Source organism: Cupressus sempervirens, chromosome 1 (genome assembly GCF_028749045.1).
Source record: "Cupressus sempervirens isolate cs-2001-9-10 chromosome 1, ASM2874904v1, whole genome shotgun sequence".
Lineage (NCBI taxonomy): Eukaryota > Viridiplantae > Streptophyta > Pinopsida > Cupressales > Cupressaceae > Cupressus > Cupressus sempervirens.
The window spans coordinates 490,494,928-490,520,416 of NC_143118.1; positions in this window are offsets into that span (position 1 = coordinate 490,494,928).

The window sequence follows — 25,489 nt, forward strand, 5'->3', positions numbered from 1 at the left end:
CCTACAGGTTAGTGAGTGCCTTTGTCCTCAGAAAGAGAGGGTAAATTGGACCAGCCATCAGTGAGGACACCGGTAGCTCCCCCTCGGACACAACTTACTCACAAGGGAGGGAGTCAGTCTTAGGTCTAGGACTAGGTGTAGGTTGATGTCCTTAAGACACAATTTGATGTTTATATGTATTTTGAGATAGCTATCCAAATTTTGGATCTAACATGTACACATACTCTGATTAAATTTGATATATATACACATATATGTATATATCTATGTTTGTATATATCTATGTTTGTATATATCTATGTATGTGTGTGTGTGTGTGTATGAGATACTAGATTCGATTAGTTTCATTGTGTACTTTTCTCTTTCCATGCTCATGTGGTGGATTTGTATGGATGTTTCAACACTTTTGTTTATGTTTCTATATGATATTGCTCATATGTGTTCATGCTTATGTATGCTCATGTTTATGTTTATATACTCATGGATGTATCTCTCATAAATGTTTTACTCTCATGTTTATGATGTAGACTCATGTTTTGAAAATGTGATACTTGGATAGATTAGATTTGATGATGAGATTAACCCCTTTTGATGATAGGCATAGAAGAAGCAAGATAGTGGTTGTGATCAACAAGTAACAGAAGACATGATCAAGAAGAAGGATGAGATGAAATGAACATAGTTAGCTGATGTGTCTGTGAAAGATTAAGGGAGAGCTCTCTCCATATACAAAATGAAAGACTAAGCTAGTATGATCCTATAATGCAAACTAATATGCAAAATTGGTTTACTTGCAAGGGACGCAAAACTTTTAGACTCTAATTTCATCATTAAGCATTATTATGGACATCAAAAGATCATAAAATGCTCACTAGTATAACTATGAGGATATCAATATGATCTATATTGGATAGGTATGTGGGAATCCAACCTAAGCATTAAAGACATGTAAGTCAAGATGGCTAATGTAGTTAGATTCCTTAAGTTTAGTATAGCAATATTGCACATGTATCAAGGCATAAGTGCCAAGATAACCCCTAAGTGTGGTTTTCTGAAAATAGATAAGGATGATACATTGTAGGCCCAAAGTGTCAAGTAGGACAAGTATGAAGGCTCTCAACACCTTAGATTAATAAAGTATACCCACATGAAGAAAATAAGTAAAACATGCCCCATGCCCCCAATCTTCTAGTCCATGACACTCAACAAACAAATTGTCATAGACAACACAAAAAGAAAATAAAGTTTATCATATCTTAGCAAGTTTAATATTAAGTGTGTGTGTGTGTGTGTGTGTGTGTGTGTGTGTGTGTGTGTGTGTGTGTGCAAGTCACATGGTCATTTCTTCAGGACTCAAATCTGCTAGTGAGAAATAACGTAGCATTGTAGACTAAAACTAAGATATCTGAAAAGTGTTGAGAAACACTCAATGACAAGGGGAAAGTGCTTAGAAACACTATTTTAGACAAGTTTCTAGAGAAACCCTAATACACAAGAAGACCATGATAAACTAAGTAGTCATACCTACTAGAGGACAAGTGACGATTCCAAGATAGGAAATATATCATGGAATGAATAAGCATAAAGTGAGACTGATATGCATAGGTGTGAGTATCTCAAGTAGCACATGTTTCTAGGTTTTCACCACATGATAGTTTTTTTAGGACTTTTCCTTTTTTTTTAAAAAAAAATTATTTTTTTGGTGATGCATCAAAGTGCCTATTGCTAGGTTTTCACTAGGATGATCATTTTTCAGGACCTTTTATACTTTTTAGGATTTGTTTTTAGCATCATATATGATTTTTTTTGGATTTTTTTAGGATCATAAGATATGTACAAATAGTTGAGCCATGAGAGCCTTAAGCATAGAATTCTTTAGATGCAAGATGTTGATAGGCTCAGAGAGTTATTCTTCCTTTGGTGTAGATAGTTGATAAGCTTCGAATCTGAATGTTGCTATGACAATGTAAGGACCTAACCTGTTAGACTCTAATTTTCCATTTTGTTCCCTATTCTATTGGTTCTTAGGGCTTTCTCAAAGAATGATTTCACCCACTTGGAACTCTTGAGGATTAACTTTTTTGTTGTAGCTAGTGGATATCCTCTTCTGATAGGCCCTCATGTGATCAAAAGCGATGCTCATCTAGGGTTTCTAGCTCATGGATTCTCATAGCTCTATGGTCCTCATTAGTAATTAAACCATGTAGAGAGACTCACAAAGAGGGAATCTTGACTTCTAGAGGGAGGACAACTTCAAAACCATTGACCAATGAAAAGGGTGCAGCCCCCGTAGGAGTACATATAGTAGTTCTATAAGCCCAAAGTGCTGGATTAATTTACAAATGTCAACCCCTTCCTAATTTATGAACTATTCTATGCAGGATTTTTAGAAATGTTTTTTTTTTGAGGCCTCAACTTGGCCATTCCCTTAAGGGTAGTATATAGAGGACCAATATTTCTTAATCTTGAATTTCTTGAGGTCATTATTTTTGAATTTCCCTCCATTATTAGTGATAGTAGAAGATGGTTTACCATAGTGATAGATGATATGATTGAGTATGAATAGGGAAACATGTTTTCCTTAGTAGTAGATAGTAGAATGACGTCAACCCATTTTGTGAAGTACTTAGTTGTTGTGATGATAAACTTATGTCCGCTAGATGAACTTGGGTGAATCTTACTGATGAGATAAAAGGCCAGTATGTGATAGAAGGAATAAGTTCACACTTGGGAGCATGAATCAGGTTATCATGTAACTAACACTTCTTGCATGATTTGGCATACCGAATAACATATGTCTACATAGTCAGCCAATGGTAACCCAGCCTGGGAAATTTTTGAGTAAGTGCAAGGCCATTAGAGTGTGCCCTGCAAATGTCATCATGGACTTCATCTAACACCTTTTCAAACTCTTCTATCTCTAGGTACCTAAGAAGTGTTCTATCTATACCCTTCCTATACAAGTCACCAGAGACAAGGGTGTAATGTGAAGCATTGTGAATGACATGGCATTTTTTTATTGTGAGTAAGTTTTTTAGGAATAACTTGGTCACACAAGTAGGAAAATATGGTAAAATATCAAGAGGAGTTGTGGCCTATAGTAGTTTGGATTACATGGTTGTCATGGGAGTCATAGGTAGGATGTCGTAGTTATTCCCCCAGGATCTCAAAGTGAGACTCATATTCTTGCAATTATAATATAGATGCTAAAGTGGACATAGCATCTACATCCTTATTTTTTGTTCTAGGAATCTACTCGAATGTTTGAAATGTGAAATAATTCCTTAGGAATCTATCAGGTTCTTATAAGGTACTAAATTTTCATCCTTAGTTTGTTAGTCATCTTTGACTTGATTAATAAGAAGTTGGGAGTCTCCATAGATTTGCAATTATGTGATTCTCCATTCAAGAGCCAGTTTAATCTCATTAGTCAAAGCTTTATACTTAGCTTAGCTACATTTTTTAGTACATGGAAACAATAATTTGTAAGACTTTGTGATTGTGTAGTCATTAGTGAGTGTGTGATCCATCAAAGAACATCTTCCATGTTCTTTTAGTGACATATATAATAGAGGCATCTAGAAAGTCAATCTTCATTGGAGCACTATTTGTAATTGGGAATTTGGCCAATCAATTGGTAATTATTTGTCCTTTAATAGCCTTACATTCAACATACTGAATGTCAAATTCTTAAAGAATCATCATCCATTTGGCAAGTTGACCCATAAGCATAGCTTTACTTTAGAGGTATTTTAAAGGATCTATCTTTGCAACTAGTTGTGTGGTATGTGCAAGCATATAATGTCTGAGTTTTTGGGATGCAAACACTACTGCTAGGCAAGCCTTTTCAATGTTGTTATAGTTAAGCTCATAGACCACCAAAGTTTAGTTGATATAATAAATGGATCTTTCTTCCCTAGTTTCATATTGTTGTGCCAATAAAGCTACTACTAAATTTTTTGTAGTTGAGATATAGAGGATCAAAGGTTTCCCTTGAATCAAAGGCATGAGAATAGGAAACTTTGTTAGATATTCCTTGATTTAAGTCAATATTTTATCATGTTCTTCATTCCATGTACAAGAAGCACCCTTATGTAGATTCTTATTGAAAGGTTGTGACCTATCACCAAGTTGGGAGATGAACCTCTGGATTGACAGAAGGCATCCTTGCAGACTCCTTAGTTGACTGATGTTTCTAGGAGGTGGCACATCCATGATAGCTTGTACCTGTTCAAGATCTACTTCTATGCCCTTAATAGATATGATGTACCCTAGCATTTTTCTTGATGTGACACCAAAAGCACATTTCTTTGGATTGAGCATGAGTTTAAATTTCTCAATATGGTTCAATATCAAACTCAAGTTTGGCAGGTGAGTGCTTCTTTGTTTAGATTTGGCCAAAATGCCATCAACATAGTCTTCCATGTTTTTGTGCATTATGTTATGAAAGATAGTGGTCACAGCCCTTTGATAGGTAGCACCAACATTTTAAAGTCCAAATGGCATTACATTCCAGTAGAAGGTTTCGCATACACAAGTAAAAGTTGTTTTCTCCCAGTCTTCTAGAGCTATTGTAATTTGATTATACCCAAAGAAACCATCCATTAGGGAGTAAATTTTGTAACCCACAGTCATGATATTTGGGAATGCTTTATTGAGATCTCTAAAATTAGTACATGTATGGATGAATTTGTCATGTTTTGGAAAAGGCACAATATTGGATATCCATTCTACATAGTCAATAGCTCGAATGAAGTTGGAACTTAATAATTTCTCAAGCTCAACTTTAACTAACAATGCCACATGAGGCTGCATTTTCCTCAACTTTTATTTGATTGGTTTGATTATAGGAGCTATGGAGAGATGATGCATGATGAGTTTTGTATCTAGACTAGGCATATTAGCAATAAGTCCTTGAAAAATTGTTTTTGTTTTCCCTAAAGAACTCTATAAATTGTTCCTTCTCTTTTGTTGATAAGGATTGAGCCACATGTATTATCTTAGGAGACTATTGAGTACCTAGATTGATTAGTTGTGTTGGTTCTATCAAAACTGGTGACCTATCTTGAAAATAGCTTAGGAGACTACCAAGTACCTCATCCTTGGGTGCCTTGGAGAGGTTTTCATCCTTGGATACATCTTTATTTTTACTATTTTTAGGTTCAAATACTACCACAAAGTGGTTCTTTCCATCTAACCATTTGTTTTTCATTTTCCATCTAAATCAAGAGGAGGCCTAAAGAGATTAGCATAATCCACTAAAGCAAATTGTGAGCCAAACTCATTGGACCCTACACTAGACTCATCAACTATGTTGGGTTGGGTGACATAGGCATGTATTACATCCACTCCTAATTCACATGAGGCATCTAAAAGAGACTCTTATTCATATTCACTAGAACTGGTACTCTGATTTTGGTCTAGTAGATGAGCAATATTTTCTCTTATTCTACCTCTGTTAAGATCTTCATAATTAGACTCATCAGATTCATGCTATCTAAATGTAGAGACTTCAACATCATTATTAGTAATCATTGGTTATTCTCCCCAAAGATAAAAAGTAGAGGGTATGCAATCTTCTTCCTGTGTAATGCGGGTAATAGAGGGTTGATCATCATCTTCTAATTCACCAACTATAGGATCTTTTCCATCTAAACTTGGTAATTCATTATCTACCCCAAAGCCTAGACTAGCAGTATCTTTACTTTTTCATCGCTTAGTGTGACATAGGGGTTCCACAAGAGCCTTTTTGTCACCATTCAAGGATCCTTGACCATGATAGCCCATTTTATTCAAAAACTTATAGCCTTTCTCATACTATTTAGGAGAAATAGGAGTAGTAACAGTAACTTCTTCAACATCCTCTTCTTCTCTATAGATCCATTCTCTTATAGCTTAGTCTTCCTTCTCCACTTCTAAAGGGATGAATGACTAGACAAAGGTACCAAAGATAGTCATAGAAAAAGTCAAGGGATTCATTTTCTCAGAAGGTCTCCCATAAGATTGTGGAGAAACTAGAAATACGACAATAGAATCTAAAGTGTACTCTCCCATACCCAGGGTCATCATTTTTAATTTATGCTCGCATTCTATAAGGGATGGTCTGACCTCATAAGAAGAGTGCTTATGTGGTACTAGCATTTTTGTAGTAGTGAGCATATTAAGGGGCATGGAGTTGTCCTTGGAATGACAATCTTTGCACCATTGAATGTGAATTTTACACATTGATGGTATGTCAATGGTACAAATTGCATTTTGCAGATCCATGGTCTTCCTAGCAGCAAATTGTATGCAAGTGGGATATCTAGGACTTGAAAGACCACATCCTTCTCTATAAGACCCACTTGGATAAGTAGCACAATTAGGTCTTCAGAAGACCATTCAACTTTATTATATGCCTTGATAGTGATTTTGCATCTAGGATCAATGGAAAATTTGGACATTCCAAGTTGTTGGATTACATTGAAAGAAATAATGTTTAGCCTAGCACCATTGTCTATTTGGACTCAATGAACATGAGTGTGAAAGATTTGGACTTCAATATGGAGGGCTAAATTCTATGGATGACTAAGAAACTTGTCATCTTCTTTGGAAAAGCTAAGATAATGAGGCAAGGAGATGTGGTTGACCATAGCTTGGAGCCTCTTTGCATCAATATTTGTGGGAATGTTGGTTGCTCATAAAGTATTTTCAAGGATTTTCGTGTACTTGAAATAGAGCACCTACTGTACATCTTTTATCATCAAACAATCAGTCGTGAATGACTGGATTTTAAGACACATAAAAGCTAACAAATTTTATAAAAATACTTAAGTTATTAACTAAGGTTCACAAAAATAGATGTATTTACAATGGATTCTATGTGGGAAGTTTGACAAACATACATACACATGTCTTGATTCCATGGACTATGAGAAGGTAAATTTTTTGGTAACAACATTTTCCTGAAAAATAAAGACAACGTAAAAATATTTACAATATGCTATTTGAAATAGAGACATATTCAAACTTATCTATAGTCAAGAGAGATATTTACAATCTACAGCAATTAGCATGAATAATTTATTGTATAAAACATATTAAGTTAGAAAATTGCATATATTACTTAATGTGAAACTATGAACTGGGAACACCTGGATGTGCTAGGGAAATCAATTCATATTTTGCAGAGTACTTTTCTATTAGTATAGATCAGTTGATTATCACACCTCACCATCGAAATATTTTGTGTATCCAACTAGATTTGCTAAATCCAAAAATTGATCACATATTCTCACTATTTCCTATAAGAGGAAAGGTTAAATACCTCCTAGGGAACTATTCATTACCATCCCATAGCTATATCAACTTCTTGTCGATAAAATTAGGCATATCATGGATTGTCTTATCTTATAGGGATGGATGTGTTTCAAGTTAAAGGAGAGATGAGTTGTTTAGACTCTTAGAATAGATAGAATTGGAAAGATAGATTTGGGAAGGAGACTATATGTAATGCTAGAAGGTAAGGGTGTGGAGGCATTATTCACCCCTTGAAGATAATTGTTGGAAGGGTCTCATTCATAACACTCCTCTTGCACCTATAAATAGGACACCCTACCTTGTGGTAGGTAATGGAACTCACAGCCAAAAAAGTACCTTAAGCATTCTTGCTTAGTATTTTCCTCATGGTCCCAATCCCACAAATACTTCTACTAAGCAAAGACAAGTGTTATGCCCCCCAAGGGTTTGGCCTTTGTCAAGGGGTCTATAATTATTATGGGTCGAGTTAGATGGGTTTCACTTATTCCCACTTTGGATCATTCCTATTGGTATCTTTTCACCAATATCAAACCCTCTAAAGGTAATATCACTCTAGGAGATAGCAACAAAATAGATCTACTCTTGGAGATCAAGATTTCTAATTCACCTCAAGGGTGATGAGCATATTCTCCTATTCCAATTATTTCCACCAAACACACCAAGAAGCTTAATTAAAACCACTAAAAAGTGGAGTATGCCACTCACTTTTGATATCTAAGGGTGGGCCAAGGTTTCTAATTCACCTTAAGGGTGAAGAGCATACTCTCCTACCACCAAAAGACCCTACTCGCAAGTTTTATGTGCCTATAGAAAATAAATAACTAGTATATTGCCGCACATAAATGAAATAAGCACAAGCACGCTTGGTTGTTTGTTTTTTCTTTGGATAGCCCTACAAACAAGAGTTAGTAGCCTGTTTAGCACAAGGTCTTTGACATGCATTTTTTTATAACAATTTGCAAGCAATTTTTAGGCAACCCACAAAACAAATATAGTAGTTCATCAAAGGGTTAGTCCAAAAAATGCAATAAACCTACAAAAGACCTTTGTTAGACAACAAGTAACTATAGAAATCCAAAAAATAGAATGCTAAAGACTCAAAACCTGATCAAATAACCCAAACAACAATCAGTTCTAGATAGGGAAAAAAAAAATTTCTCACAGAGTATTGTATGATACTTCTTGTATACACAAGCGATATTTCTTTTCTATGTAATACCTTGTATAATGCCCGTGCGACAAAGTTCAAGACTACAATGTGATAATTCTTGAAAGGAGGTATGATAATTTAACTAGTAAAGTATCACATAGTATTAGAAAGAGCTATCATATGATACTAAGAAAATATTGCATGATAATCCCATTTGAACAATTAAAAAGAAGTATAGATCAACAAGTTAAAATGGTCCATTAAATACAATTAGAGAGAGAAAACAACAGTGCATTGCCCCACAATGGGTACCAAAAATGTACACTAAGAAAGTGCACTCCTCCAAACCCTCCTATCCAAGGTATTCCATGAGTTGGAAAGCTTGAATTGTATCTTAGAGTTCCCTAGTCATGGAGTGCAAAGACATACAAAAAAACATAAAGATAGCTCTCACCTGAGCTTTAGAAATGTAGCCCTTGCTAGTAAACCATGAAATGGGAGATTCTTTAGAAAGAGCAAGAGTGCTAGTGTCAAAGAACTCTAAAAAGATGAAATGCAAATGCTACTATACTAGAATGAAATGCGGGGATGCAACTAAGCTAAGAATATGAGTGTTACAATCATGCTAATTAAACTAAGTGATATATATTATTGCAAGATGGAAAATAAGCTAATGTAAATGAACTAAATTAGTATGAGTATGCAAGAATATGAAGATAGAAGATAGAAGTTCTTCACAAAATGCTCCAAGAAATCCTATGAGAAAACCTATAGCATAACGATAGCTCAAAATCAGGATACTTAGAGAAGGAGAGAGCTCTCCCTTTTAAAATGTATGAATGATTGAGATTAAGATCAAGAGATGAGTGATCAAGGGTGGGGGTTTACTTTTTCCTTGATCCATGTGCACATTCATTTCCTCCAATGGAAATTAGTTGACTTTTCATATGAGACAAAGTATTTTCTTTTAATTTGAAAATAGGAGAAATGACTCATGTGTGGAACTTAGGAATATGTGGGAATAGGGTATTTTATTTAATTAAAAGGGGACATGTTCTTTTAATTAAATATGAACTTAGGATATTATAGTCAAGCTATAGTTTAAAATAAAATAAATTGGTTTTTAGAGATTTGGCCTAGGCAAATAATTAAATAATTTAGCCAACATGCTAAAAAGGGGGCTAATAGTCTAAGTGAAAATTTTTAGGTGATTACAAGAATAAGTAGTCCAATAGAAAAATAGCAATTGACACATTTTACAATAATAATGTCTATAGAGATTTTAGGGGTGCTACTCCCAAAGAACCCCATGAGAGAGTTTCCCCTCAACCCCATCCTATATTGTTATAGGGAAAGCACCTAGGGCGCTACCCTAAGACCTCAAAAGGGGTACTACCCCTTGACCCCATCTTGGGGGCGCTTCCCCAAAACCCCAATAGTAAAAATATGGGAGAAACTATGTAGAATACAATGGGAGACAATTTACCTCCAAGTCTAATTAGGCTCCACATCACAATAATTGGTACATCTAAATCTGAGCATAAACTAATTCACACACCCCCCACCCCCCCAAATTATTCTAATCATTCTAACAATATATTGCCTAGATATGTTCTAGATAGAATTGATTTATTAGTAATCATTTGGAAATTGAATGAGTGTGACAAGCTTAATTTAAGAAACAAAAACCAAAAACCAAAAATTATATTTTTCTATAATTTTGAGATATTTGGAAAAGGAGGATTGGACTTTTTATATTCCAAGTTATTGCCATACAAGATGAATTTGGCAAAATTCAGATATTGTGATCCAAAAGAATTTATTCATGAAATCAAGACTAGGTTTAGATTGGTGGCCTTAGATCATGATTATGATAATTTTGGGAACTTAATTAGATAGGCTTCTTCTAATTTTTAAGTGAGGATCCAGATGGCAAAAGAAAATACGAAAAGGACTCACCCAACATAATAAGTGATAGAGACTAAAATGTAAGGAGCAAATTATCATATATTTTAGAAGACTAGATGCAAGAGACAAAATTAGATCATTGGCATGCTTTACATTTATATCAAACAATAAGTTTGTGCAATCCTTAGAGTTTAGGAACTTCATCCTCTATAGAAAAATGGAGCAATTTTCCAATATGTGCAGAGAAAGGTTGGGATCAGTGATTCTGGCACGCAACATTATTGTTACATTTATAGTTGCAGTTTAGAGTTTAATTATTTCATATCAGAGTTGACCCCTGAGGAGGCAAGGAAATTTTTAAGGAATAGTGGTCATCTATTATTCAAAGGATGGGACCTCTCTTCTTTGATTGTATTGGATACCATAAGAAGGGATTATGCAAATTTTTTAGCCATAACAACTAAAGAGCAAGCTCAAGAGTTATATTTTGGGTCCTACAACAACCCTCGATATTAGGCATTGTCAATATTGTTTATATTTCATGATGGTGACATTGAGATGGCCCAGATTAAGAAGATGTTAGGAGATCTTATTGGTAACTTAACCATTATGCAAGTGAGGCCTGTTGGTAGATGTGCAACACTCTTAACAAAAGAGACAATGAATTCTCAAGGGGATATTAAGATTATAGAATAGATGTGTAATTAATACTTTAAAAAATTGCAACAGGAGTATAATCACTCCTACGTTGTCTGTATCCTAATTCAACTTCTACTAGTGTGGCTTCCCATCAACCAGTGTTAGATGATTAAAGTTCACTTCATGAGATAAAGGTGCTCAAGAATGAAGTAAAAATGTTGCAAGATGAGCTCGAGAGGACAAAAATGGCTGAGAAGATTTCCAATAATGTTGCAGACAAGAGAGTCATGGATTTGGTAGAAAATATTAATAACTTGAAATGGGAAACAAATGAGCTCAAGGATCAAGTAGCAAGGTTGAAAGATAAGCTAGAAAAGAACAAAATGATTTAGAAGAGTTCAATTAATGATGAAGATAAGGGACCAGGTGATTTGGTAGTAGAGAAAAATAAAAGAATCAGTGATGAAGAACTGATGTTGGAAGATAAGCTATTGGTAACAGATGAATCATCAATGTTGACTACAAATATGCATGAGTATAGGTTGAACCGCATTTGTGACATTGCTAAACTTGTATTGGAATAATTACAAAGAATTGCATAGTACATAGAATGAGATTCATATTAGGGAAACAAACAGATTGAGATGCTTCAAAAAATTGGTCTCGTCTAGTGCAAAGTTTACAAATGTTACCAAAACATCCAAATTTAGGTGATGTTATTCAAATTTGATGAGTTGTGCATTATTCCACAAAATCATAATTTTTTTACTAACAAGTTAATTTGGCTAGCAAAGTCTTATGTGGATGTCCAAAGAATATTCCTCATATTTAGATAGCACAAGGTGACTTGCAAAAAAATTTAGCCTAGAGGACTGATTTTTATATAGAATTTGGTCATGCAATAAGAGGATATGATAACTATTGTGTTATAAACATGGGAGTGTTGAATTATATGCTAGGCAAACTTTACTCCATTGAGTGTTGGATGCTCAAGTTTTACAGGATTGTGTAGTCTATGCTTCATGAATATAAGAATTATCATATGATATAAGTCAATAAATTTCTTGGGCTTGAAACCTAGACAAGATTTGCATCAAGGTTAGAAACTTACAAATCAAAATCTTCATCTATATTTGGACATGCAAATTATGTTCTAACAACAACTTGTGACAGTGTAACATGTTACATACATGTGTACACACATCTTTTTAATTCCAATATCCATGGTGTCATAACTTTATATTACTTCTTGTACTTTTTATTAATTGGAACTAAAATTCAATGTGCTCTTTAAGATTGTATATTTAGAATAGAAATTTAAATTAAATTCTACAATAACTATAAAATAGGTTTTGAAGGGGGCCCAAAACCCTATACAATGATAATCTTGAAGGAATACTATCCACAAAGTGTAATTTTTATTCCTTCTTTCATAAAAAGAATTTACCATACTATGAAAAATGAAATCACTTTATCAGTTCTTCTAGGGTACTCCACTCTACATTTGATGGAGTTGTAATCTATTGTAATTTATTGTAAGTGACTTGCAAATTTGTCACCAATTCATATTTCAAAGAATAATCTGACACCAATGTTTCATTCAATGTTCCATTCAAGATTATTAATGTTTTGATGCTATTCAAAAATGTCACCTCACTTGTGACCTGAGAAAAGTAGACCACATCAACCATCATTATTTCCTACATCTTCTTTTGGAAAGAAAAATTTCCAATGTATTGATTATTTGAATCAACATTGTCAAGTAAACCAATATCTACTAAAATATGTGCCTTTTGATTCTACTTTCTCACCTCTTTTCAACCTTGACCATCAATTCCACTACTTACCATAGTTTCACACATTTCTGAATGATAAATGATGCCTTCACAGAGGTATCAATCAGATTGTTAATTCCCATTGACGCCAAATAATTATCACTAGCTTTGTAGATTGCTTGCAAAATTTATTTCTCAATTCACTCTCTTGAACAAACATCTTTGTTTTTAGCTATGTATTTTTTTAGCTACTCATACTTTACTATCACCCTCTAATTCAATTGAAACCATTTGCACAACTCCTTATTCTTCTGCATTATTTTTCCCCACAATTTTTCTTTTGTATACCTCATTGTATGTACAACATTTTTGTTTATTTTTTCCCTTGGTAGTTTTAATTTTACTTTCATCTTTCTGCATCTCATGTTTCATTGTTTCAATACTTTTTCTCTCTTCATCCTCTCTTTCTTCCCAATGTTTAGCCTCTCCCTCTTGTACATCCAATGGATTCTTTAATTTATTGCTAGTGGCTTTTTAACTATCAATTTTTGTAATGCTTTTGTCCAATATTTGCTTTGATTCATTCATTTTTGCTTCCATTTGGTCATGCTCTATGATTAATGATGGAGAGGTTGGAGAGGTAGATTCTTTAATCCTCTTCTGTAAGTCATGGTATTTTTTTCTGATGCTTTCCTTGTTTATTTCTCACTTTCTAGGTCTACATTTAAGTTATTTGTTTTTTTTTCTCGAGCCTACTTTTTTCTATCTCCATTTTGAGTATTGTTGAGTGTAGCATTTCATTGGTCTTTTTTGACACATCAATTTTATCCACATTATTAGTATTGAAAAAATGCACATGAAATGTGCTATTGTAAAATTGAGAGGGACCTATCTTACTCTAAGGTAGATTTTGATTATTATTAGGGCATAGAACAACCATGTACTACAGCATATCTTTGGATGGGTCATACGTTGGAATAACCCTATCAGATGTAGGTTATTCCTCATTAGTTGTAGTAAATGCTTGCCTCTTCATTAACTTTATATTTTCTTTATTCACTTTATTCGTTTTCCTGAAATTGTCAATGAAAGCACTGTATTGGAAATCTAGGGTTGTTGACACAATTTAATGTTTGAAAGGTAATATAGTACTTATAGAAATGTGCACTCCTCCACTTATGTTGGTGGTTGTAACAAAGGCATTCCCAGGATTACCATGTGGAGTTTTTGGGCTCTTTTTTGGGGTTTGGTCTAAAGCTACAATTAATAGATCTGAAGTGGTAATTGATGTTGCTAGAGTTGAAATGGCCATTATAGTCATAATATTTTGCTTCTTTGCAATGTAGTGATCGCTAATATTCTATATAGTCTGTACTACTAATGGGCTCTTATGAGAGTTTTTATATTGTTTCACTTATTCAAGATAACCACTATTACTACCCATTCTTCTGCACCCTATGACACTAGTACTCTTTTGAACAATAGTGGGAACAATAGCTCCAGATTCCCCACTAGTGCTAGTGGCACTTGACTTACCAAAAAAACTAATTGAAGGTCTAACAAATGTAGATGTAGAACTCTGAGTAGTACCTTTCTTTAAGGAATCTAACGGTTTGCCTCCAATGACTAGTTTCTGACTACATTTTGGTGGGGGTGATGTGTTAATTGGAAAGAAAATGCCCTCTCCTTTGGGACTTAGACCACCAATACCTGGAAAATCCATTATTTCTATAATTTTAGCCCCTTCGATATATGTTTACTTCCTCACTTAATTTTATAGAGAATTTCATAGGAGTAGGATTCTCATCATCCTCATCCTCATCACTACTACCACCTACATCATTGGGATGACCTTTAATCCTCTTGTTTTCTTTTTTATTTTGTGTTTCTTTCTATGGTGTTCCTTGAGGTTGTGAGTGCAATGCCATAATTTGTGATGATAATTATTCTATTCAAACATTTTGTTGAGCAAAAGTTTCCTCCATCACTTTTTTGAACTCATCCCAGAAGTCTCTATTTTTCAACTCTTCTATGAATGGTTTTTCTTCATGTGATATTTGGATGCATGATTTATATTATTTATAAGTCTTTTCTTAATGATTTTTAATGGGTTATATTGCAAGTAACTAACAAAATTTAAATTTAAATTTTTCAAATATTTATGTGCCTCACTGAATGCCTTTCTTTCAAATGTGAACCCTCCAAATCATAAAGGTATAGAAGGAAATATACTCTTCTTTTATTGTCCATAGAAAAAATCATCTTTACTCTCCATCTGTCGTACATACTCCTTTGCAAAAATCCTCTCTATCATATGTATTGGGAGTTTTTAGGGATTTATAGTTGACCCATAAAAACTTAATACAATAAACCCTTCCATGAGGAACTAGCCTACCAACTCTATTTGAGATTGGAGTTGAATGCAATCTCTACAAAGAATAGGCAATATGGGCATTGGGTTCCCTGTAATTTCATCATACATTCATGTCAAAAAGAAGTCTAAAAAATTCTCATAGTTCCCTCTCTTATCATGTATCCTTAGCTTAGGTGCCCATTCATATATTGGAGCCATTGTTCTATCCTTGTCAATCTTATAGACCTAAATTTGAAGCTTGTTGGTCTCGAATGTTGCTTGATATTTTGCCAGAAGAAGATGACAAAAGTAGGATGTGAACCTAAATGTCTTTGAGGAACCTTCTTTAATCACTGTAAATTATTTATGGATGGACTAAACAATGTGGTCCACAAAATTATATCTAGCCAATTCACTAATGCAATGTATTTCAAATAACATTTGGAGAAGGTATGCACCCACTTCTCTATCACTATCCAATCTTAGGAAAATTGTTAGCACAATGATAGTATCCTTAGCCCATTCCACAAAAAGCATCAACATCATAAGGTGGCTTATGATTGAATTCCAATTTTCTACTATCCATTTTTATACCTCTAATAAATGCATCTTTCTCAGCTTTACTGACTCTTTCATATGCCTCTGCAAATTTATCTAGGTTAATTTGGACTTTTGAGTTTGCAGCTTGAGGCCCTAATCCCAAAAAACTCTTAAATTCATTCTTTTTTATGGATAAAAATTCCTTTTGGGTGGTCAAATTAATAATTATTGTTCTACTTTCATCATAGTGTTTGGCACAAACCAAGACAAGTCTTGAGCAAGGGAAGATGGGAGGTAAAATCATGTGTCCCAAACCTACATCCCATGATGCAATCTTCTTTGTATATTCTCCTATCAATTTTACATAAACAACCTTCTTCCACCTCCCCTTCCCAATGGGAGTTTTTGACTTCTTCTCCAATTTAAATCTAATTTTCAATTGTTTTTTTTCATGGAGCACAGGATTAAAAAATGTCATGGTATTCATTGGTGTAACCCAAGGTTTGAATGAGTTCAGTATAGTTTTCAAATCCTTGCGACATCATTGTTCCTTTTTCCATCTAATGTAATGGTTGACAAATGGTGTTACCAGAGCTCAAAATGTAAATAATAACCCTAGGATTTGTAATAAAAGTATTGGGGTTTGGTATTTTACCCAAGACTTTATGCTTTAGTTTTAAGGGATGAATACATAGGTCACAAACTGGCACATATAGACTTTGTTATGTCCTTCAATCTTCTTTCCAAATCTAATTTTTTCTAAAAAAAACATAAATTTATCACTATTTTCTCTTTAGATGTATTAGTTTTCTAAAAACTATCTAACCATTTTATGCAACTTCACAAGTTTGGCCTAAAATAGAACTCCTACTGCATATCTTCTATCCTCAAATGACTAGTCATGAATGAATGGATTTTAGGACACATAATAGCTAACAAATTTTGTAAAAATACTTAAGATATTAACTAAGATTAACAAATATATAGTTGTTTGCAGTGGATTCTATGTCAGAATTTTTGCAAACATACATACACATGTCTTGATTCCATGGACTTTGAGAAGGTAACTTTTTTGTTGACATTTTCCCAAAAACAAAGGCAGTGTAAACATATTTACAAATGTTATTTGAAATAGAGACATATTCAAACTTATCTATGGTCAAGAGAAATATTTACAATCTACAGCAATTAACATGAATAATTCATTGTATAAAACATATTAAGTTAGAAAGTTGCATATATTACTTAATCTAAAACTACAAACTGGGAAAACCTAGATGTGCTAGTTAAACCAATTAATCTTTTGCAGAGTACTATTATATCAGTATAGATTAGTTAATTATTACACCTCACCATCAAAGTCTTTTGTGTATCCAATTGGATTTGCTAAATCCAAAAATTGATCACATATTCCTACTATTTCCTGTAAGAGGAAAGGTTAAATACCTCCCAAGGAACTATTCATTACCATCCCATAGCTATATCGACTTCTTGTTGGGAAAATTGAGCATATCATGGGTTGTCTTATCTTATTAGGGATGGATGTGTTTCAATTTAAAGGAGAGATGAGTTTCTTAGACTCTTAGAATAGATAGAATTGGAAAGATAGATTTGGGAAGGAGATTGGATGTAATGCTAGAAGGTAAGGGCCCTTGAAGATAATTGTTGGAAGTTCTTGGCTAAATGAATAATAAGACTGCACAAGTACAAACCTTGGATTTGCATCCCTTCTATATCTATGGATTGTCACTTTAGTCGAAGAGGCTATATTGGTTTTCCATTTTCCTCTTTAGATATCGATAGATTTAGACCAAAGGATTGGATTACTCTTAGAGTGAGGAATGGTTGGTTTTCTAGCAAATCATTTTCTTACCTTATCGATATCAGCCTCAAGGTGGGAAAAGTGTACACATGTTCAAGGGTAGATATAGGAGGACAAAGAAGAAATAGAAGTCTTAGAATTGGGAATAGTCTTACAATTGATTTCTCTCTATAACAAAGTAACACCTACAAATAATTCATCTCTTAGTAACCATGTAACATTGGGATTCACTATTATCACAATAAGCAATTAGTGGTTGTTGTTTATCAAAATTTACACAATAAGTTGTCATAGGATTCGAAAGGATTAACTACCTTATGAAATACAAAATATAACTAGGGTGTATCTAATTCTATAATAAGTATACCCTTACAAGACTAAGGACTAGCTAACAAAGCAACTCACTTTTCTTCACTTTAAACTCTATAGAATTTAGGTAGGTGTACCTAGGATTAATACCATCTTCTCATAACAACATTCTTAATTTAATCCCTTAACAAAGCAAAAAAATTCATTGATTTCTTCTATCTTAGAAAGAATAAAAGAAATGAATCATCAGCTAATTATCCACCCTATTAATCTTTAGACCAAGTGAGGGCAATATTTTCAAATCTATGATATAATAGAAGGTAAAGTTTATTTTGATTTAATTTTTATGACTGTTGAAGCTTATAACATATGCTTTAAAAAAATATTATGACCAATATTTTATCTAGTGGGTTTTCCCACATAAACTAGACACTACAATTGAAGATCTATTCATCTACTTTGTAAATGAAGATTAATACACACTTTGTATCATCTACTTATCATAATTTCTTCATGAGACCCTATGTGTAACACCCTGCCAAAGGATCCAAAATAATTAACCTAAAGTTTTGATTAAATTTGCCAAACATTTTTTTTTTAAAGAAAGAATAACATACATGTCAAACATAAAGTAGCGGAAGCAATAACATACAATCATACATAAGCAAACATAACAGATTACATTCATTAAGGATTCCAAGATGTTGAGTCACATTTGAATTTAATTAATACTAAGTCTAAAAATTACCACATCTACATGAAAGAATAATTAAAAGTCCAAAGTCCATTTAAATAATATACATTTGTTATGCATGCCACTTAGCAATAAAATTTGGAATGCTCAATCATCCACTATACATGTCACAAGGTATGAAAGGCTATGTAACATCCTGCCATGGGATCCATCATAAAGATATAACTATCCATCATCCAGATACAACCATCCATCATAGTACACAAGGATAGAATGAAAGGAAATGCAGACAAGGAAACTCCAACCACGGCATCAACAGACGGATCTCAATGGTAAGAGTAAAAAGCACTACCACCCAACCACGTGGTAACCCAAAAGGGCCCATGCCCACCATGTTGAGGAGATAGTCTCAAGTCCCAAACAGGATATCAATCCAAATATCAAAAGTACTCTCTAAGTCCAGGAAACCCTAAAAGTAATCTAAATCAAAGGTTCCAAGATAAATCGACATCTAAACCTAGAGCTACAAAGACACGTAGGAAACTTACTATGTAATTGGGCAAGTGTCATTGCATGAATCATGCTAAAGTTACCCTGGCAGTCTCTCAGGACCCTGGCCCCCTAGTGATCCCTATGCGGCACTAGTATCCTCTCATATTAACAAGGCATATTAACAATGCATGGTCGCAACCAAATGTCCTCTACTCCCATCCTAGCATGTACTAGCACTCAAGGCATGGGCGAGAACATACAAAGACTCTTATTAGGTTCATTTTACTCTCATTTAGTGTAGTGTTTTCACTTATTAAACAACTTACAATGGGTTACCCTAGCAGCCACTTAGGGCCCCGACCTCCATTGCAACCCACTTCCCAACATTCATATAGATAACCTAGCTAGGCTCATAAAACTATAAATTGAAGAATCATATAAAATCACCTTAGTCCTATACAAGTGACTGCAAAGCATCCAAAGATAATTCATAAAAACACATTAGTTCTCTACAAGCAACTAGAAAGCATCCCAAAAATAATTGATCAAAGACTTGAAATGGTTAAGTCAAATATGTCATAACATGACATCACTAAGAACATATCATACCAAACATCTCGGTCCTATAAAAGCAACTGGAAAACAATCCAAATACAACTGATCAAGGACTCAAAAAGGTTAAGTCAAGTAGGTCATACATTTCATCTCAATTTCCCAAGAGAACAGTGGAAAGCAATAATGAACAATAAATACAAACTCATCATAGAGCATACCAAATGCATTACCATGGTTGGGTTTAAAAGATCAAGATCAATTCATCATAACCTCACAATCACAGAACTCCCAAGCCTCTGGTAAACGTCCTATACTAGTCAACACTCTAGTCAACCCAAACCCAAAATGTAGACAACATACAAACAACGCAGTGTAGGTTTCATAGTTTGGTTTGATTTTGAAAACATAATGATGAGTTAAATGTAAGGTTTTAGTTTTCATTTCAAAGTACGTTTCAAGTAAAAGATTCCTAGTTTACCCGATAGTTTAACTCATTCTTCTTTTTAGAAACATCAAAAGTCCAATTTCCTTAATTTAATTTAAAATCAATTATTCCCAATGATCTAAAAATAATTATTTATTTAAAATAATAATTATTGATTTTCTTTTAAATAAAATAATCAATATCATTAATAATAATATAAATAATCTCTTTTAAATGAATACAATAGAGAATATTCAACTTAATAAAACTTTAATAGAAACTAAATTTAATTAAATTATACTTAATTGAATTATATTATATTATGTTAATTTAATTAATAATTAAATACATAAAATAACTATATTTTAATTAATTATTAAAAATTTAAAAATGGTTAGTAAAATTTTATTTAATAAATATTATATAAAATTAATATTAAATAACTTATAAAACTTTTTAAGTAACAATTAAATTTAACAAAAATTACACCTTGCAAATTTCATAAGGTAGGCATTGTTATATACAACCATTGGCCCTTTAAAAAGGGTGGCCACCTACTGATGTAGGCCTGCAATAGCACTGCTATCGCAGTATCTGCGGCAGTAGTGGCTATCGGCGTATGGAGGGTGGTATGGGGTTTTTCCCCACCCCTTCCTCATTCAAATATAATTTTGTTATATATATACATTTTTTTTAAACAAATACTTTTCAATTAATTTATTTTATTAAACTTTATAAATACAAAATTTAAATAAAACAAATTCCTTTTTCCATTATAATATTTTTTTTATAAAAAGTTCTAGCCTTAATTTGATAGAGAAAATACGACCAACTAGTCAACTTCTCTATTTAAATTTTTGAATCTACTGAAGGAGGATTATTTGATATATTAATCTTTTCGTATACAGAAGATTTAACATGCATACTAGAATTTCACCAGATTGAAACACTCATCACAGAAAATCATTCAGAAAACCATTCACAAACATGAAAAAGATAGGAAAAGAGAAAGCGTAATAAATTGTGCGAATAATCACAAGAATCTACCTAGACTCTGATGCTAATTGCTACGCCCAAAAAGATTGTGAGAGAAATTTCTCCTCTCAAAGCTTCCCTCTTCTAAAATTCTTTTCTTTTCTAAAATTCATGGCCCTTTGAAAATGAACCCTCCAATTGTGATATGGAGTTCTCTCCTAAAATCGGGGCACTAATTTTGTGATCACCCGAGAGAACTCTTTGCTCACTCGACTTCAACTCTTTATTAACTTTCCTTTTATCTTTTCTTTATCTTGTCTTTATCTTTTCCATGCAAATTTATTGAATTATAAAATAACTTTATTTAATTTTCACTTGAATTCTCTTTTCAATTAATTTATTAAATTTTAATCTCATGCACACATTATGCAATCTTAAAAAATTTAATAAATTAATATCTTTTTTCATTTCTTAATTTATTTTCAAACATTTAATTAATAAAATATTTATTAACTTAAATAATAATAGTATTTAGCATTTATGTAAAAATGATCTCTAAATATATTATTATTAAATTAAATAAATGTTATCACGTTCTAAATTTAAACTTATAACTTTTATCTTTAAATTTAATTATTTTTATTTAATTAATTAAATATAATTAAATATTAAATTATCATAATAATTTTCCATTAAATTAAATTATTAATTTAATAATTTAATCTGACTTAATTAATAGAAAAATCACCAAGGACTCATAAAAAAAAATACAAAAACCCATCATAGAAAAACACATACAAGATCAAACTAAAGGGTTATAATCACAAATTAACGTCATCCGATGCATTCGAAAGGTAAACAACTCAGATACTTGTCCTAATTTTCTAAGATAAATGGCTTAAATGTTTAGGATTTGGACTTAAGAATTTATCTCCCCTCTCTTACCATTGAGATAATGCGATAGGGTACGCTCATCCTGGTAATTCAGGGAAGTCGATATCGGGTACCTACAATCTGCATAAAATTCATGCATGTACAAACACAATATTCTAAACTAATTAGGCAATGGCAGGAAGTGGTGCATCGTGTAAATCCCAACTAGCAGGTGACTACGACTCCCTTCCTTAACCACATCAGAAATGCCATACATAAAAAAATATACACACACATCATACACATGCAATATGGGGTAAGTATCCATAAGAAAAATACATATGATAATCCATCTAACTACTCATCATCAATAATTGAAAATATTGTAATAATAATCATCATGCATACATGAAGTATAGAGTACTAAATAACTCGTTATAAAATTAACTGAATATGAAACAATATTTGAAAATCTCAAAACAATGCTACCAATCATAAGCATAAAACTAACCTAAAAGAGTTTGAAAATGATAATAAAATACAAACTAGGGGCAGACACTACAGGCTAAAAGAATATACATTTATAACCATAGATTACATCATCCTTTTTAGATCCTTGATACAAAGTACACTACAAAAAATGAAACCATCCATCATAAAGATATAACTATCCATCATAAAGATATAACCATCCATCATATTACACAAAGATAGAATGAAAGGAAAAACAGGCAAGGAACTCTAGCCACGGCATCAATGAACGAATCTCAATGGTAAGAGTAAAAAGCACTACCACCCCACCACGTGGTAACCCAAAAAGGCCCACTCCCATTGTGCTAAGGAGATAGTCTCAAGTCCCAAACAGGATATCAATCCCAAAATCAAAAGCAATCTCTAAATTCAGGAAGCCCTAAAAGTAATCTAACTCAAAGGTTCCAAGATATATCGACATCTAGACCCAAAGGAAAACAAAGACATGTAGGAAACCTAATATGTAAGTGAGCAAGTTTCATTGCATGAATCATGCTAGAGTTACCCCAACAGTCTCTCGGGACCCTAGCCCCCTAGTGATCCCTATGCGGCACTAGTATCCTCTCATACTAACAATGCATGGTTGCAACCAAGCGATCTCTCTACTCCCATCCTAGTTTGTACTAGAACTTGAGGCATGGACAAGAACATAGAAAGACTCTTATTAGGTTCATTTTATTCCCATTTGGTGTAGTATTTTCACTTATTAAACAACTTACAATGGATTACCCTAGCATCCACTTAGGGCCCCGACCTCCATTGCAAGCCACTTCCCAACATGACATATAGATAACCTATCTTAGGCTCATAAAAGTATGAATCAAAGAATCATATAAAATCACCTCAATCTTATACAAGTGACTGGAAAGCATCAAGAGATAATTTACAATAACATATCAGTTTTCTATGAGCAATTGGAAAGCATCCCAAAAATATTGATCGAAGACTCAAAATGGTTAAGTCAAATATGTCATAACATGACATCACCAAAAAAAATCATACAAACACCTCAATCCTATAAAAGTGACTGGAAAGCAATCCAATTACAACTGATCGAAGACTCCAAAATGGTTAAGTCAAATATGTCATAATATTTGCCTCAGCTTCTCACAAGAACACTAGAAAGCAATAACGAACAATGAATACAACTTATCATAGAGCATACCAACACATTACCATGGTTGAGTTTAAAAGATCAAGATCAAAACATCATAATATCACAAACATAGAACTCCCAAGCCTCTGGTAGACGTCCTAAACTGGTCAACACTCTAGTCAACCCAAACCCAAAACATAGACAACATACAGATAACAAAGTGTAGGTATCATAGTTTGGTTTGATTTTAAAAACACATGGTTGAGTTAAATGTAAGGTTTCAATCTTTGTTTCAATGTACATTTTAAGTAAAAAGATTCTTAGTTTACTCTACAAGTTAACCCTTTCGTTTGTTCGAGTCAATTATAGAATTACCCCCATTATATTTTAAATCAATTTTCTAAAAATAATCAAAAGATAATTATTCATTTATTTAAATTATTAAAATAATTCCATGGATTTAAAATAAAACAACTTGTAGTTTTATTTTAAAAATCAAGATTATTAATAATTAAATAAATCTCCATTTCTATTTAAATAACTTCCATTATTAAATAAATAAATTAAATTAAATTTGATTAAATTAATTAATTATTATAAATATATATAATAATTATATTTTAAATAATTATTAAAATTTTAAATAGTTAATTAAATTTATTTATTAAATAATAATTAAAATTAATAACAATTAATAATTAAAACTTTATTAATAATCATTATTAAATAATAATAAAATAAATTTATTAATGAATATTATCAAATAATAATAACATTAATAATAAAATTCATTAATTATAAAATTTAATTATAATTAAAAAAAGAACCACCTGTTTCTTTTAATAAGTCGTCAGCTTTGCCCTTTGCGGCTGTCATGCGGCCTCCTGTTGTTGCAGGGCCTGCAACAACAGTATGGTTGTCGGCATTATAAAGGAGGGGGGGTGTGGACATGTCCCACCCTCCCCAATAAATATATATTTAAAAATTTAAAATAAAAAAAGTTGATTATTTGATAATAAATTTTGTCTTAAAATTTTATTTTTTATTTTTTATAATAATTTAAAACAAACAATACCCTTCTATTAATATGACTTTTTTTAATAACAGTTCTAGTCTTAAAATGATAGAGGAAATACAACCAACCGATCGAATTCTTAATTGAAATTTTTGAATTTAATACAAAACCCTTCCCAATTCAGTTTCCACTTTTATAACTACTGAAGAAGGTTTATATTGATCTTTTAATCTTCCAGTGTATAGAAGATTTGACATGCATGGTAGAAAATTCACAATACTGAAATATTCATCACAAGAATTATTCAGATAACCATTCGACAATCATGATGAAGACAGGAAAAGAAAGTACATCATAAACTGTGTGAATAAACACAAGAATCTACCTGGACTCTAATGCTAGTCACTATGCCCAAAAAGATTGTGAGAGAAATTTCTCCTCTCAGAACCTTCTTTCTTTTGAAATTCTTTCCTCTTCCAAAATTTTTGGTCCTTCCCCAAAACTTTGATCCCTTGAAAATGAACCCATCAATTGGTGATAAGGTGTTCTCTCCTAAAATTGAGGCACTAATTGTGTGATCACCCGAGAGGACTCCTTGCTCACTAGACATTAACTCTTTGTTATCTTTTCTTTATCTTTTCCATACACCTATATTGAATTATAAAATAACTTTATTTAATTTCACTTGACTTCTCTTTTTAATTAATTTATTAAATTTTAATCTCATACACACTTAATGCAATCTTAAAACTTTTAATAAATTAATATCTTTTTCACTTTTTAAATTATTTTCAAAATGTTAATTGATAAAATATTTATTAACTTAAATAATAATACTATTTAGCATTTATTTAAAAATAAACTCTAAATATATTATTATTAAATTAAATAAATATTATCACGTTCTAAAATTAAACTTATAACTTTTATCTTTAAATTTAATTATTTTTATTTAATTAATTTTCCAATTAATTTAATATAATTAAATATTAAAAATACCATAGTAAATTTCAATTAAATTAAATCATTAATTTAATTT